Source organism: Balaenoptera physalus, assembly GCF_965194825.1.
Source record: "Balaenoptera physalus genome assembly, chromosome: 5".
Taxonomy (NCBI): Eukaryota; Metazoa; Chordata; class Mammalia; order Artiodactyla; family Balaenopteridae; genus Balaenoptera; species Balaenoptera physalus.
This window is the reverse complement of record NC_138884.1, coordinates 83,478,351-83,492,836: the sequence shown is the minus strand read 5'-3', so window position 1 is coordinate 83,492,836 and position 14,486 is coordinate 83,478,351. Positions and strand designations below refer to the sequence as shown.

General features: G+C 40.3%; 1 protein-coding gene across 14 annotated transcripts in view; it reads left to right on the top strand.

The window, feature by feature from the left end:
• Positions 1-14,486, top strand: part of GRXCR1 (glutaredoxin and cysteine rich domain containing 1) — a 364,380-nt gene that overhangs the window by 146,919 nt on the left and 202,975 nt on the right. Inside the window, exon 7 of one of the 14 annotated variants that reach the window (XM_082464264.1) lies at positions 11,933-12,022. The exons of the other annotated variants lie outside the window; for them this stretch is intronic. The gene's annotated coding sequence lies outside the window, so the exon portion shown is untranslated. The remainder of the gene's footprint in view (positions 1-11,932; positions 12,023-14,486) is intronic. 14 annotated transcript variants of the gene reach the window in all.

The window sequence follows — 14,486 nt, the reverse complement described above, 5'->3', positions numbered from 1 at the left end:
CAAATATATTTCAATAAAAATATTACATCTAAAAAAATAAAATAAATACAATAAAAATTATTAAAAAACAACAAAGAGAAGAACTAGCTTTGGAAAAACATGGTATCTTTTTAGGTTGGAAGCTAGCAGTTTAGGAGTTTGAGGGAAGAGGGGTTGGAGGAGTAGGTTTTCCAGTTCGTCCAGGTAGCTCACATACTTTCATCTACTCTTCACCCAGCAGAGATTTTGCAATGCTTTCACCAGGGCGACTGGAACTCGTGTTGCTGATTTCTATAGTGGAAGGCCAGGCCTTGATCATCCTAGACTAATGTGGAGAGATGCGAGAACTGGCCTGGAAGGGTTTCTTCTCTTACGACTGGTTTGGGCTCTCATTGGCCCCAGGCTGCAGTTTTCTACCTCTCACACCCACCCAGTAAGAAAAAGCATTTTGTCCCCAGGGTTTCATGAGCCTTTGCATTTTGTGTGTGCATTAGTTCCTGTAACCTATACTTCTATATTGCTGTCAGACTGTGTAGAGGAACCCAGTAGCCCATGCTCTTTGCCATCTGTTCTGGACTAGGACACCATGATTGTACTTTCACTTTGGTAATGTGCTGGTTTGACTTAGTAGTCCTGACATGCCCTGGGAGCATTTAGACTCAGAGAAGAACTTTCCATCTTTGGCACATTCTCAATGCTGTGACAAAGGACACAGTCTCAGGAGATTGCTCTGCTGGACTTTGACTGGGAGCCTTGTTATTAACTAATTTCAAATGAAATTTTAAAAAAGATATTTTTCACATTGGCATTTGAGAAATTGTGCTACAGGAAGCAGTACATACTTGTCCTTTCACTTGACGGAGAACACAAAGTACTTTGGATTGTTCATGGCTCCCTCAACGCATTTCAGCCAAAGAAAAGCTGACATTTTAAATTTATTGCCAATCCTAGAGAAGAGCTTACTAAATTCTTCACTCAGCTGAAATGTAGCCATGAAGCTACCATTAATTATATTACTTATATAAGTAGACTCTAATCAGTCACTAAATTAAATTAAAACATCCCTCTGAATTTCTTTCATTCTGTTCTATTTGGTTTAGACGTGGTGGGTATATGTAAAATATTGGTCATCGTAGCCACTGGCAGTTATCAAAGGAAACCAATACATTATTTCACAGAGGGTCTTAGACCTTGGTTGGGGTATGTATGGAAGTGTAAAGCAAGTAGTATAATGCAGTTGCATTTCACATTGGCCTAATTTCTTTCAGGTATAGATATTAGAGTTTTATCTCTCATATAATCACCATTACTTTTGACATCAAGGACTCCATTTCCTATTTTGGGTGCTTTATGGTTCTGTTCATCACTGCGCAGGGGAATCTGTCCATCTGAGGCAGTTGAGATTAAGTTTAGCAAAGTCTCAGCTACAAATGGACATCACTTCTGCCTGCAATTAATGTGAAATTCAGTCATTAAATGACTTATTCTCACCAGTGAATACCCTCAGCAGATGACAAGAAGAACAGCTAACCTGGATCCTCAACAAAGGTGACGTTAAAATATTCTCTCAAGCTTACTAACTTAATAGCACAACACATGTTTATTGAGCATCTTCTAGGTGTCAGGCACTTTTCTACACTCAAGGAAGATACTGCAGGGAACAAGTTAAGTCAAATTCTTCCCCCATTATTAACAAGGAGACAAAAATTAACAAAGTATGCAGCAAAAATAAGTTCTATAGACATACTAACAGTGTGAGATGTCACTGACTGGGGACCTACTTCTGCTTGGGTGGTAAAGGAAAGGCTTATGCAAAATGACATCTGAGCCAACGCCAGAGTGATATGCAAAGATTTGGAGACAGAGCTTCCTAGGCGGAAAGAGGAGCAAGTACAGAGGCTCAGAGGCTTGCATTTTCATGAAGAGAACTAGGGTCAGTGTGGATTGAACTGGGAGATGGAGGGAGAGAGCAGTATGGAATAAGATTGAAGAGGTGGATAGAAGCCAGTTCATTCAGGGATTTCGAACCCTGACCAAGAGCTTGGATATTATTCTAAGGGTAATGGGAAGCACTTCCCATCCAGTAGCAGTCCTGCCATCTATGCCTTTAAAATGTATTCAGAATATGACCACTGCTCACCATTACACCAACACTTTCACTTATTTTAATCAGGAAAATGGCAGGATCAAATTCAAGTGAAAAAACAAACAGAACTCTGCTGTGTACAGAATGGTACAGAATGGATTGTGGAGAGGAAATTATTTTATGGTCCAGATGGGAGATAATATTGGCTTGGACTAAGGTGGCAGCAATGAAGATGGTAAAAAATGGACACATTTGGGGTATATTTTGAAGGGGTAGTTTGACAGGGCTGCTGTTGGATTGGATATGGGACATGAGTGAAAGAAAGGAATAAAAGATAGCTTCTAGGTTTTGGAATGAGCGGTTAGGTGAATGGTGGAACCATTTACTGAGGTGGGAAGATTGGAGGAAGAACACCTTTGGGGTAGAGAGAGCCAGAGTTTTGGGGTTTTTTAAAAAATTTTATTGGGGTATAGTTGATTTACAATGTTGTGTTAGTTTCGGGTGTACAGCAAAGTGAATCAGTTATACATATACATATATCCACTCTTTTTCAGATTCTTTTCCCATATAAGTCATTACAGAGTATTGAGTAGAGTTCCTTGTGCTATACAGTAGGTCCTTATTAGTTATCTATTTTATATGTAGTAGTGTGTATATGTCAGTCCCAATCTTCCAGTTTATCTGCCCCCCCCCATAACTGTATGTTTATTTTCTACATCTGTAAAAGAGTTCTGTTCTGAGATACAAAGTAAACATTCTGATGGTGTTGTCAAGAAAGCAGTTGGATATATAAGTCTGGACTCCACTGAGTTGAGAGCATATATGTGGTATTTAAAGCCATCTGAATAAATGATATAACCTATGGAGAGACTGCAGATAGGCTGGAGAGGACAGCCTGGGTACCAAACCCTCCCTTGGGAACTCCAATATTTAAAAGTTGAGTAGAAAAAGAGGATCTTGCAGAATAAACTGAGAAGGAGCATCCAGTGAGGTAAAAGAGAACAAGAAGAATGTTATGATCCAGGCCCTAAGAGAGGAAAGTGCTTTAAGAATAAGAGAATAGGCAACTATGCCAAATACTCCTGAGAATTCATACAAGTGATGACCCAGAAGTCCATTGGGTTTGGTAAGATGGAGAATGTTATTGACTTTGATAATAGTAAGTGGAGGAGAGAATGAAAGGTGAGAAAGAGGTGTTAGCAACTGTAGAGAAATCTCATGAGTTTGCTGCAAATGGAACATACATTTAGGTGAGGGTTTCTTGTGTGTGCTTGCGCGCACATGCCCGTGTGTTTTCCTTTTAAAGGAAGGGAATAGCAGAGCATGTTTGAGAATGATCAAGCAGAAAGAGGTCATGGTTACCAGGGTCTTTGAGAAGGCAATCAGGAATGGGATTCAGAAGAGCTGGCCTTGGCATTGGCAGGAAGAGTTTGTTCACTAACAATAGAGAAGGCAGGGTAGGTAGAGATGCAGGTAGCAGGTAGATTTGTTGGAAAACGAATGGAATTTCATTCTCAATGAAACATGGGACAAGCTGAGAATGAGGAGGGGGAGAAATAGTTTTTGAGTGTTTGTACAAGCCATCACGCTACTGCTTTAAAGATGCCCATCACTGTGGTAGGAGAGAGGAGTTGAGGATACTTCAATTAGAGATGGAAAGATGTGGGTGAGGTTAGATATATTCCATATGAACCTCCACTGTCAGAAGTCACTGGGAGATGTGCTGTTCTCCCATGATAAAGCTTACGAACTCACTGAAAATAGCATGAGACCTAAACAGAAGTGTGAAGGAAAAAAATGAAGATTGCTTTAATCCCTCTATCCTTGGGTCTAAACTGCTCAGACCACATGTCCCAGGATCCCAGAGTTTTTACAGTTCCTCTCATTCTTTTATTCCTTGACCTTAAAGCACTTATAGTCTATACAGGGAGACAGACACTAAATAATAAACACACAAAAATATAATTATAGCAGCCTGGATGGGAGGGGAATTTGGGGAAGAATGGATACATGTATATGTATGGCTGAGTCACATTGCTGTGCACCTGAAACTGTCATAATATTGTTAATCGGCTATACTCCAATATAAGATAAAAAGTTTAAAAAAGTCCAAAAAAATATAAGTTGTTCCAAGCATCATGAATGGAAAGAAGTAATGCCATCAGAGAATCATGGAGCTTTAGAGGAGAGGCTTAATGTGAAGTGATGTTTATATGAGCATGAGAACGTTGAGTAGGGCTTGGACAGGCAAAGAGTGGGAGGAAGAAAAGTGTAGGCAAAGGTCCTGAGGAAGCAGAGGGCCTGGTGTGTTAAGGAAGAGAAAGAAGCATGGTTTGCTTTAGGCAGATTGAGTGATGGGAGAGTGATGTGCTTGGTGAAGTTGGAAAGGTGGGCAAGGACCCAGGACTTGATTAGAAGTTGAGCTGTTATTCTAGGTGCAGCGGAGAAACCATTGAAGGGTGTTATGGTGGTGGTAGGGTTCTGACAGGTTCAGATTTATATTTTATAAAGATTAGTCTGAAAAGTAATCTTTTCCGAGAAAAGATTTAGGGGGTTGGGGGCCAGAGTGAAGGAGGTGAGAAACTACTTAGGAGATCACGGAAGGAAGAAAGCCAGAGAGGGTCATGCATTGGACCAAGGTACTGGCAATAGAGACTGAGAGAATTGGACACACTCATGACGTAATTAAGGGCAGAGTTTTAAACCTTAACCCTATTGACATTTTGAGCTACGTGATTCTTTGTTGGAGCTTCTTGTTCATTGTAGGATATTTAGCAGTATCCCTGGCCTATTCATCTGCCAGTAGCACTCTCCGATCCCCACCCTCCCTCCACCCCCATTGTGAAAACCAAAAATGTCTACAGACAAAGCAGGTATCCCTTTGCCAAATATCCCTTGGAGGGCAAAATCTCCCTGATTGAGAACCAGTATTTTAGAGGGACAATTCATAGGAAAGGACAATGGATTAGGTAAGGGATGAGAAGTTCATGAATGACATTCTTTTGAACAAGCAAGTAGATGGATGTGTAGCTTATGGAACTGCAATGACTTGAGGAGGAGAATATTTGGGGTGTGTATATAAACATCAGCAGTTCATTTTAGGCATGGTAAATCTAGGTGCTTGGAAGACTTCAAGGGAAGTCAAGAGGAGAGATTTTGGCTGGAGATATGAAGAGCAGTGGAGCTGGATGTGATCACTGATGGGGAGATGCAAATGAGAACCAAAGAGGCTGGGTTCTGAACAGAGAGGAAATGTAATACTTACAAAGAATAGGGGACCATGTTACAGAAAGGGGAAAAAACCCCAGCATGTTTCGAGACGTGGGTAGTAAACTATATTGAATAGTTCTAGTTATACGAGGTTAATAGTTCTAGTTATATAAGGTTTGAAAAGTGTCCATTGGTGTTGTCATAAATGAAGGTACTTGTAGGGGCTGAAGCCATAATCGAGTGGGTTGCAATGAGAATGGAAGTTGGAAGTTGGACCACACGTGCAGATAACTTTCACGATTTTTTTCAAGCACGGAGGGAAAAGCCATTAACTAGAAGATGTGAAATCAGGTGGGCCTTTGTAAAAGAAGGCACAATAGTAAACATGATTAAATGCTGCTGGAAAATCCATTAAAGAAGGAGAGAGGTGGAAGGTAAAGGAGAGAAAGGTATCGATACTGACAGATTCACCAAAGCCCTCTGGTATGCAGGCCACTATTGGCTTTTACCAGGGAGAAAGTTAGTTTCCTCATTGTAACAGAGAGAATGAGAATATTATTGATGATGATGATGATGATGAAGGATGATGGCTGACATTTATCGAGGGCTTGTGTGCCAGACTTCTCACATGGATTATTTTATGAATTCTCCCAGCAAATATGTGGAGTAAATCCTGTTAGTATTCCCACTTGAGAGATGAGAAAACAGGATTAGACAGGTTAAGTAATATGTTCAAGTGGTAGAGCTTAGAATGTAAGAGAACTCACTCTAGAACTCATGTTAAACCACTTACTCCTGAGCCTAAGCCCCTAACAGAAGCAGAAAAAGGAATCAAACCAATTAACCTACCAAAGAATTATTTAAATCAGTGAGCTCTTGGCTATTACCATAAAGTTTCAGGCCCAGCTTGACTTGAATGAAGATTACCTCTCATAATGAAATGCTCCATGGTTCCCTACACTTGACCCTATCCTGAAGCGGTGTTTTTGCCTTCTCTTTTATTTTTATTTATTTATTAAATTTATTTATATATTTTTAAGGAAATCTCATAGACTAATAGGGGCGCTGGTCTTGGCTCAGACAGGAAAGACTGACCTTGGAGTGGAAAGAGCTACCAAGTTCTTGAACTGGCTTCTTTCTTCAAGCATCCTTTTTTGGACCAAGAGCAAATGTGTTTCCTGCTCTGGGCTCTAGGCTGTGCTTGCCAGACCAGCTGTGAACGCTCCTTACAGCCATACAGAGACTGTTCACAGCATCCCTATGATTGGTTGGTATAGAAGAAAATGCCATTGGCTTGCTTGACCCCACTCTTTTTGTTTTGATGATTCTGTCCTAACAAGCCCACGACACTGATATTTGAACATGGTACCAATCAGGGCCTGATTTATCTTGACTTTTGGTTTTCTTCTTCTTTTTTATTATTGAAGTATAATTGATTTACAATACTGTGTTAGTTTCAGGTGTACAGCAAAGTGATTCACTTATACATATATATACATATATATTCAGATTATTTTCCATTATAGGTTATTATGAGATATTGAATATTGTTCCCTGTGTTATACAATAAATCCTCATTGCTTATCTGGTTTTCTTCTTAAGATTTGAATGAATGACCTGTGTGTGTGTGAATATATATGGTTGTGATCATAGTTTAAGGGTGCCTGCCTGACATCCAAGACCTGTTATCACAAACTGTAACCCTTGGCCATTTTTTGAAGATGGGTGAAAAGAGGTAAAGAGTGAAAAAAAGTAGTGCAAAGTTTTATCTGGACAAGTAAATTTATAGTGGTTCCTTTTTATGTTATAACGTTCTGGATAATTTGGTTCCTTTTTTAGTTTTCAGAGTGATGACGCACAGATAAATTAGCATTTCTACCTCAGCTGCCTCTTTCAGCAAGAATAAAGGTTCTGGGCTTCCCTGGTGGTGCAGTGGTTGAGAGTCTGCCTGCCAATGCAGGGGACACGGGTTCGAGCCCTGGTCTGGGAAGATCCCACATGCCGCAGAGCAACTGGGCCCGTGAGCCATAATTACTGAGCCTGCGCGTCTGGAGCCCGTGCTCCGCAACAAGAGAGGCCGCGATAGTGAGAGGCCCGCGCACCGCGATGAAGAGTGGCCCCCGCTTGCCACAACTAGAGAAAGCCCTCACACAGAAACGAAGACCCAACACAGCCATAAATAAATAAATTAAAAAGAAAAATGCAAACCTTTAAAAAAAAAAAATTATAAAAAAAAAAAAGAATAAAGGTTCTCAGGTCAAGGTGAGTAAAGAGGTAGGCAGGGACCCAGAGAGAGTGGAGAGATGGGAGCGAACTGTGCAATTTATCTGGACGTGCTTGGCACTTCCCTTTTCACGTTAACAGCAACAAAAAAGAAAGACTAAGAAAAAGAAAAAAACATTGCTTCAACATGAACGTGAAAAAACAGCAATTGTGTGGCTCAAATGTTAAGTACACAGAAGTACATTTCACTAATACCTTTTCTGACCTAATCTCCTGAAGGATCTGAACTTTTGAGATATCCCAGACTCTGTTCATGTGTAAATGCAGCTGTGGGCTTGCAGAGGTGAGACCTTTCCTTTGTTTTGAGCTCCCTGCGAGAAACTCCAATTACTAGATCAGAAGAGAGAACAAGCAAAGTGAGAGAAGTATTTGGAGGTTATGGGGTAGGTGGAATTGGGGGTTTCTCAAGTCTTGTTAGCTAAAAGACTTATATGTATAAATACATATTTATATTTATACATATATATGTGTATATGTCTAGATACACACACCCCTGAGACTCTGCGGTTCCATTTACAGATCTGTTTTTTAATACTGAAGGGGATTGATCTGATCAGAGGGCTTTACTTTCAGAAGCTGTCACAGGGCCCAGGTGACAGAGCCGCTTGTCCCCCACGTGGCAGTTTCTGAGTACTGCAGCCACAACCCTGCATACTGCACCCCAGCCATTCAGAGCATGACGGCTCCGAGTCCCAGGAGAAAGCGTTTCTCGTTTGGTATTAAAACCTGATGACACACAAAAGGAGATGCACGATGTTTATAAAGCTGAATGTTTGGAAAACTCAGCGCTGCCACATCAAATGTTTGGAGACACCCAAGGAGGCGAAGAAGGAAGCACTGTGGCGAATCCGATGCCGACCTTCCTTTCATTGGGAACCAGAGCCTCGCACCATGCTGAGCATTTTGCTATCCATGAAATCCACGTTTGAATCAGTCACTGGGAGCAGAGCCAGTTCGATCATGTGGCTCTCTAATGCCCAGCTGAGTGACGGACAGTAATATGTTTTGGAACAACTTAAGGAAACCCGGAGGACTGTTGACTAGCAGGGCATCCCGACATTATTAGCTTCCTTCTGATATGTCAGCATTGCCAGTGAATTTTAGTTTTCCCCAAGGTTCTTTCTGATCTTGAAGGCAACAATGGATGCGCTTCTGTACTCTCAGATTTGCAGTGAATTCAAGTGATATTTCTTTTTAAGACTTGAAAGGATCATAAGTTACAACAGGCTTTTTGGTCTCAGAGCAGTCATGGCCCTCAGCTGTGGCAAATGTGGTCAGTAAATATGCGCTTTGATGGACTAGACTTTTGTACCCAGCCCCCCTCCCCTCCCCCCCGTCTTGGAAGGAATAAAAGGAAGCTTTATAGACATAAGGAGATAAAGAATATGCTTTATAAAATTAAAATATGATTTATAAACAAGAAAAACATTCCAATAATTTGGGCTCAAGTTGGGACTTCCAGTTAAAAAAGTCTTAAATTTCATAATGCTTTGATAGTGTTTTTGTAAAATTTCACATGATCCTCAGCATGTAATACCATTCCATTTGACCTCTATTTGCTCAGTGATAACATTTGATTGAAGTCCTGGAATTCTTGTCTCAACAGGTTTATTAACCTCAGTGTTCCAGGTCCTAACTCTTAACAGTTCCTATAATCAGTTGTTGCTACTACCAATTTAGCAACATTCAAACATTTATCACGTTAAGAAAATGATAGCGTAGTCAGAAAAGTATGTTAACGTTGGTTCTAAACAAGTTATTTAAATTCTCAGTGAAGTAGTGGAAGGAACACTGGCTAAGTTTGATGACATTGAGTGTTAAAATGTGGATTTTCCTGCAACAAGCTAGAGGACCTTTGTCCAATTTTTTTTAACCTCTTTGATTCTCAATTTCAACATCTGTGCATTGGGGATAAAAATATTAACCTTCTAGTGCATCATTTATTCACTCTAGAAATTTGCTGAGCAGCTACTCTGTGCTAGGCACTATTCTAAATGTTGGGATACAATGTTGAATAAGATACCCAAGGTCCCTGTCCTCATGAAGCTTGCCTTCTAGCTGGGGAAGACAAACAGTATGTAATTAAACAGTTCTGATAGTTTTAAGTGTTATGTAGGATATACATCAGGATAATGTGGTAAGAATGCCTTGGCTGAAGGGGCAGCCCAGCATCACACCAGGTGATCGGGGAAGGTGCCTATGAGGACGTGAGATTGAGGATGACCTGAATGACAAAATGGCACCAGCCTTGTGAGGGGTCAGGGCAAGTGCATTCTAGGGACAGGGAGTAGAAGTACAAAGGACTTAAAGTAGGTCAGAACGTGGAGTGTTTTAAGTACAGACAGAAGATGGGTCTAGAGGAAGGCAGGGACCGGATCACGACGTAATGCATTTCAACCATAGTAAGGATTTGGATAGTCTCTAAGGGCATTGTAAGTCATTGGAAACTTTTAAGAAATGTAATGACATGGTTTGATTTGTATTTCAAAAAGTTGACTGCTGTGTAGAAAATGGACTATGGGGGAATTCCCTGTTGGTCCAGTGGTTAGTACTTGGCGCTTTCACTGCTGAGGGCCCGGGTTCAATCCCTGGTTGGGGAACTAAGATCCCACAAGTGGCACAGCCAAAAAACGAAAAAAGGACTATGGGATAGATGTTAAGAATGGTAACAGGAAGAACAGTTAGGAAGCTATTCTAGGTACGAGATGATGGTGGCCAGGACTAGTGAAGTAACAGTGGAAATGGAAACGATGGATTGGGGATGTATTGTAGCGGAAGAAATGTCAAAACTTGCTGATGGATTGAATTTGAGGGGTTTAAGAGAGAAGTCTGGGATAAATCTTAGGTTTTTGGTTTGATGGGAAGAACCAATCAAATGGTGTAAGACTTGGGAAGAAACTGGTTTGGGCAAAGAAACTGAGAGTTCCGTTTTGCATATGTTAAGTTTAAGCTGTATTTTAGGCTCCAAGTAGGGGTATCAAAGAGATATCTAAGAATAAGAAGTACAATATGCAAACTAGAGCTCAGGACAAAGCTCTGGGCTGGAGATATAAATTTGGGAATCATTAGCTTTGTTGATATTTAAAGCCATAGGCCCAGAAGAGATGACTCAGGGAGAGAGAATGAACAGAGATTAGGAGACCTGGGGCACTCCAATATTTAGATGTCATATTCAAAAGAAAGAATCAGCTGAAGAGTTTGAAAAGGAGTAGCTTGCAGACGGAAAAACACAAGACAATGTTATATGTCTAGGAAGGGGTTATTTGTATCTATTTCTGCTGAGAGGTAAATGAGGATAGAGACGTGCCCTTTAGGTTTGTTCACAGCGACTCAAAACAAGTGCACTTGCATTGGAGTGATAGGGACAAAAGCCAGACTGGCGTGGATTGTTAGGAGAATTATAATCAACACAAAGCAAGTGTCTGGTACACAGTGTGTGCTTAACATATGGTAGGTATTACTGAGAAATTATAATTTGGTGGCAGATTTTGTGGGTTGCCTATAGCAGCCTTTCTCCTTGCCTCCTTCTCCCATCCCCTACTTCATTTTTCTGGCAGACACCCCCCACCTCAGTTTGTTCAAGTTTTCCACTCTCCCGTATGCCTAAGGATGAGCCATTATTAGTCTGGGTCACTCTTGGTGGTCTCTTTCCTCTTGTCAGTGACCAGTTTCGGCACAGGAATGCAACTCAATCCCGGCCAGTGGGATCTGAGAGAAGTCTGGTGAGGGCTTCTGGAAAAGGTGTTTTTTTGTTTTGTTTTGTTTTGTTTAATATTTATTTATTTATTTATTTTTGGCTGTGTTGGGTCTTCGTTTCTGTGCGAGGGCTTTCTCTAGTTGCAGCAAGTGGGGGCCACTCTTCATCGCGGTGCGCGGGCCTCTCACTATTGCGGCCTCTCTTGTCGCAGAGCACAGGCTCCAGACACGCAGGCTCAGTAGTTGTGGCTCACGGGCCCAGTTGCGCTGCGGCATGTGGGATCTTCCCAGACCAGGGCTCGAACCCATGTCCCCTGCATTAGCAGGCAGATTCTCAACCACTGCGCCACCAGGGAAGCCCGGAAAAGGTGTTCTTTGCTAATAAAAAGGATATTCATGGGAAGAAATGCCCCTCTTCTTCACTGAATTACGTCTGTTGGGGATATGGAATTGTTGCAGCCATCTGCATAGCAACTGAGAGAGACAGGCTGTGGATGGCAGCGTGGAGATAGGGAAGGCCATCTTTGTGAACCTAGTGCTCAGTCTCGTGGGGGTACTGAGACACTCTTTAAATCAGTGCTTCTCAGGATATGAATCCCACAAAGCTCTGTATGATGCTGATTTTACTTATAAATTACCTAGTGCCAGACGGTCTAAGCTTTACTTAATATTTTACAGATGAGTAAATTGAGATCAAATGAAGTTAAGTGATTGGCCTGGGAGATTCAAAGCTAAGTTCCCTACCTACCGTGTGAATGCCGTATCTCTGTAGGTCACAGTAAGTAAGTAGGGCATCTGTAAATAAAGATGTATTTATTTGGTATCTGTTTTTAAAATGATGGGTTGTTTTAAAATTTATTTTCTAATAGTGGCAATTGGTTTGAGACTGAATTTCTCCTTTTGTCAACTAATGGGCCTGGAAATGCTGAGGAAATGTGTATCGGCAATCTTTGGTCCATGTGTACATTGGGTGACAATGTTCTTGACTAGAGGTACCAGAATCCAAGTTTCCAAAGAGTAACTTGGTGAAAATTAACAGCCGAGTTGTTTACATTGCTAATTTTAAAACACATATAAAATTTCAAAAAACTATTATTAATTTAGGGCTTAATATATGATCTATCTTATATTCAGTGCTCTAAGTACATTGTTTCACCAAATCTTCACTGAATCTTGAGCTCCAAGAAAATATGATTTTCTGCATTTTTATGATTGAGGAAGGTAAACCGTGGAGAGTTTTAACGTATGTTGTTCCAAACTACTGGATTTTAATCCAGGTTTGTCTCATTCCAAAAGCCATGCTCTTAACAATCCAATGAATATATTAAATTTTAACTAAAATTGTGGCATAAATGTGCAGGCTACCTAGTACACCAAGGTAGCATGTTGTCTCTAAAAGGGTTTGTGCATAGAAAAAGCCTGGGAGGAAGTGGATCAGATCAGCAATAGTTTTTCTTGCTGTTGGGAATTACAGTTAATTTTTATTCTCTTTGATAGATCACTGTTGTTAAAAGAAAAACTTGTATGTGCTGTTTTTAAAAAGTCAGGATTTTTAGTTTACAGATCTGGTCACCAGATGCTGGACAGAGATAGATTTACCAGGGTAATGTAGGACCACTTTGCTACCAACCACCGGGCCAATTGGGCAGTTGTCCCTTTCTTTTTGTCTTTCATTCTAACTTTCACTGTAGCACTAAGGGAGGAGACATCAGTCCTCTTTTTGTTCACCAAACTCTTTCAGGCTTCTTTCTGTAAACCACTGATGTCTTCTTTCCATCTCTCTGGGCAAGACTGAATAATCGGAGTTTTCATGTTCTAAAGACAAACAGAAACCAATTGCCCAAGTATTTATTTTGTGTTGGATTGATTGGTACTTTAGATAAGTGAAAGCAGTATTTTCTTTTCGCATCATCTGTAGATAAAAGAGGCTTACTTATTGAGTCGCTGGGGTTCCTTTTCTATTAACTCTAGCTAAAGCCACATACTCAACCACAGGACAGTGGGTGATTACTTAGTAAATAACCCCGATCACCTCTTAGATTCCTCCTTCATCAGTATATGCAGACCAAACAGAACCTTGATAAGACCCAGGTTGATTGCAAAATGAGTTTCCTGTATATGTTGCCAACATTTGTTTTTCCTGACGGCTTAGTTATATTTTGCAGGTTTATATGCTTTTTAGAATTTGCATTCTGCCACCTTCATATACAACTTTGAGCGATATTTACAGAATGCCGTTAGTAATATTGTAAAATACAGGTGGCCAGGTTAGAATTGAAATAACTCTGCCAAAGATTGAGGAGAAAATTTTATAACTTAATAAGTATTTCAGCCAGGAAATGACAACCATTCTTGTGATAAGAACCGAAATACTGTCAAATTCAAGTGATGGTGTTATAAGAAGACATTAAAATTTCATGATATGTCCTGAAATTTGAGTTATAAAGTGGATATTTAATGAATGACACTGTCCTTCACTGTCATCTATCCTTCAGATTTACTCTGTTGTGTTAAATCCTTAAGCGCATAAATTATTTTACACTTAAATTCAAACTCCAGTAACACATCGCCTATTTTCCTTCATCAATACATTGCCAATTTTGGTCATTGCACTGCTTTCTTCCCCCATCTTTCAGTTTGTAGTACAGACCACAGTGGCTTTCTGAATCACATGAGGAAGAGCGCTATCCTTTCTCTTCCTCTCCCAGATTTTAGGCCTAAATCATTTTCAAGGTGAAATGGTTAACAGAGAGCTTGAAAAGTTAGCTCTGTCGAAAGTGCCTGATTGGCCTGCCTCACTCAAAGGTGATGACCTCGTTCTTCGTCCCCTCAGGGAAGAAGGGAAATGCCTGCACATTATCCTACAAAGGCAGTAGTATGATGCTGTGTGTAGCGGAATGTCTCAGAGTTCAGCTCAAACACTTAATGTAAGTTCACTTTACAACTTGAAGGTAGAGAAATGAACTCTTGATTATGTGCACTAGTTTTACAGTGTCAGAAGTATTGCTGAACCTGTAGAAGACAAAAGAAATAGGCATATATCTATGTTACACCAACAACAAAATCTTCAGTACTTAAAATTTTTGGTACATTTTCTTTCAAAGAAATTTTATCCATATAAGCACACAAATACATCTATGTATGTAATTGAGGAATTTACTCTCTATAAAATTTTGTTTTCTTTTCCCTGCATGTAATGCTACTTTATAAACATTTTCTTATTTTATCAATA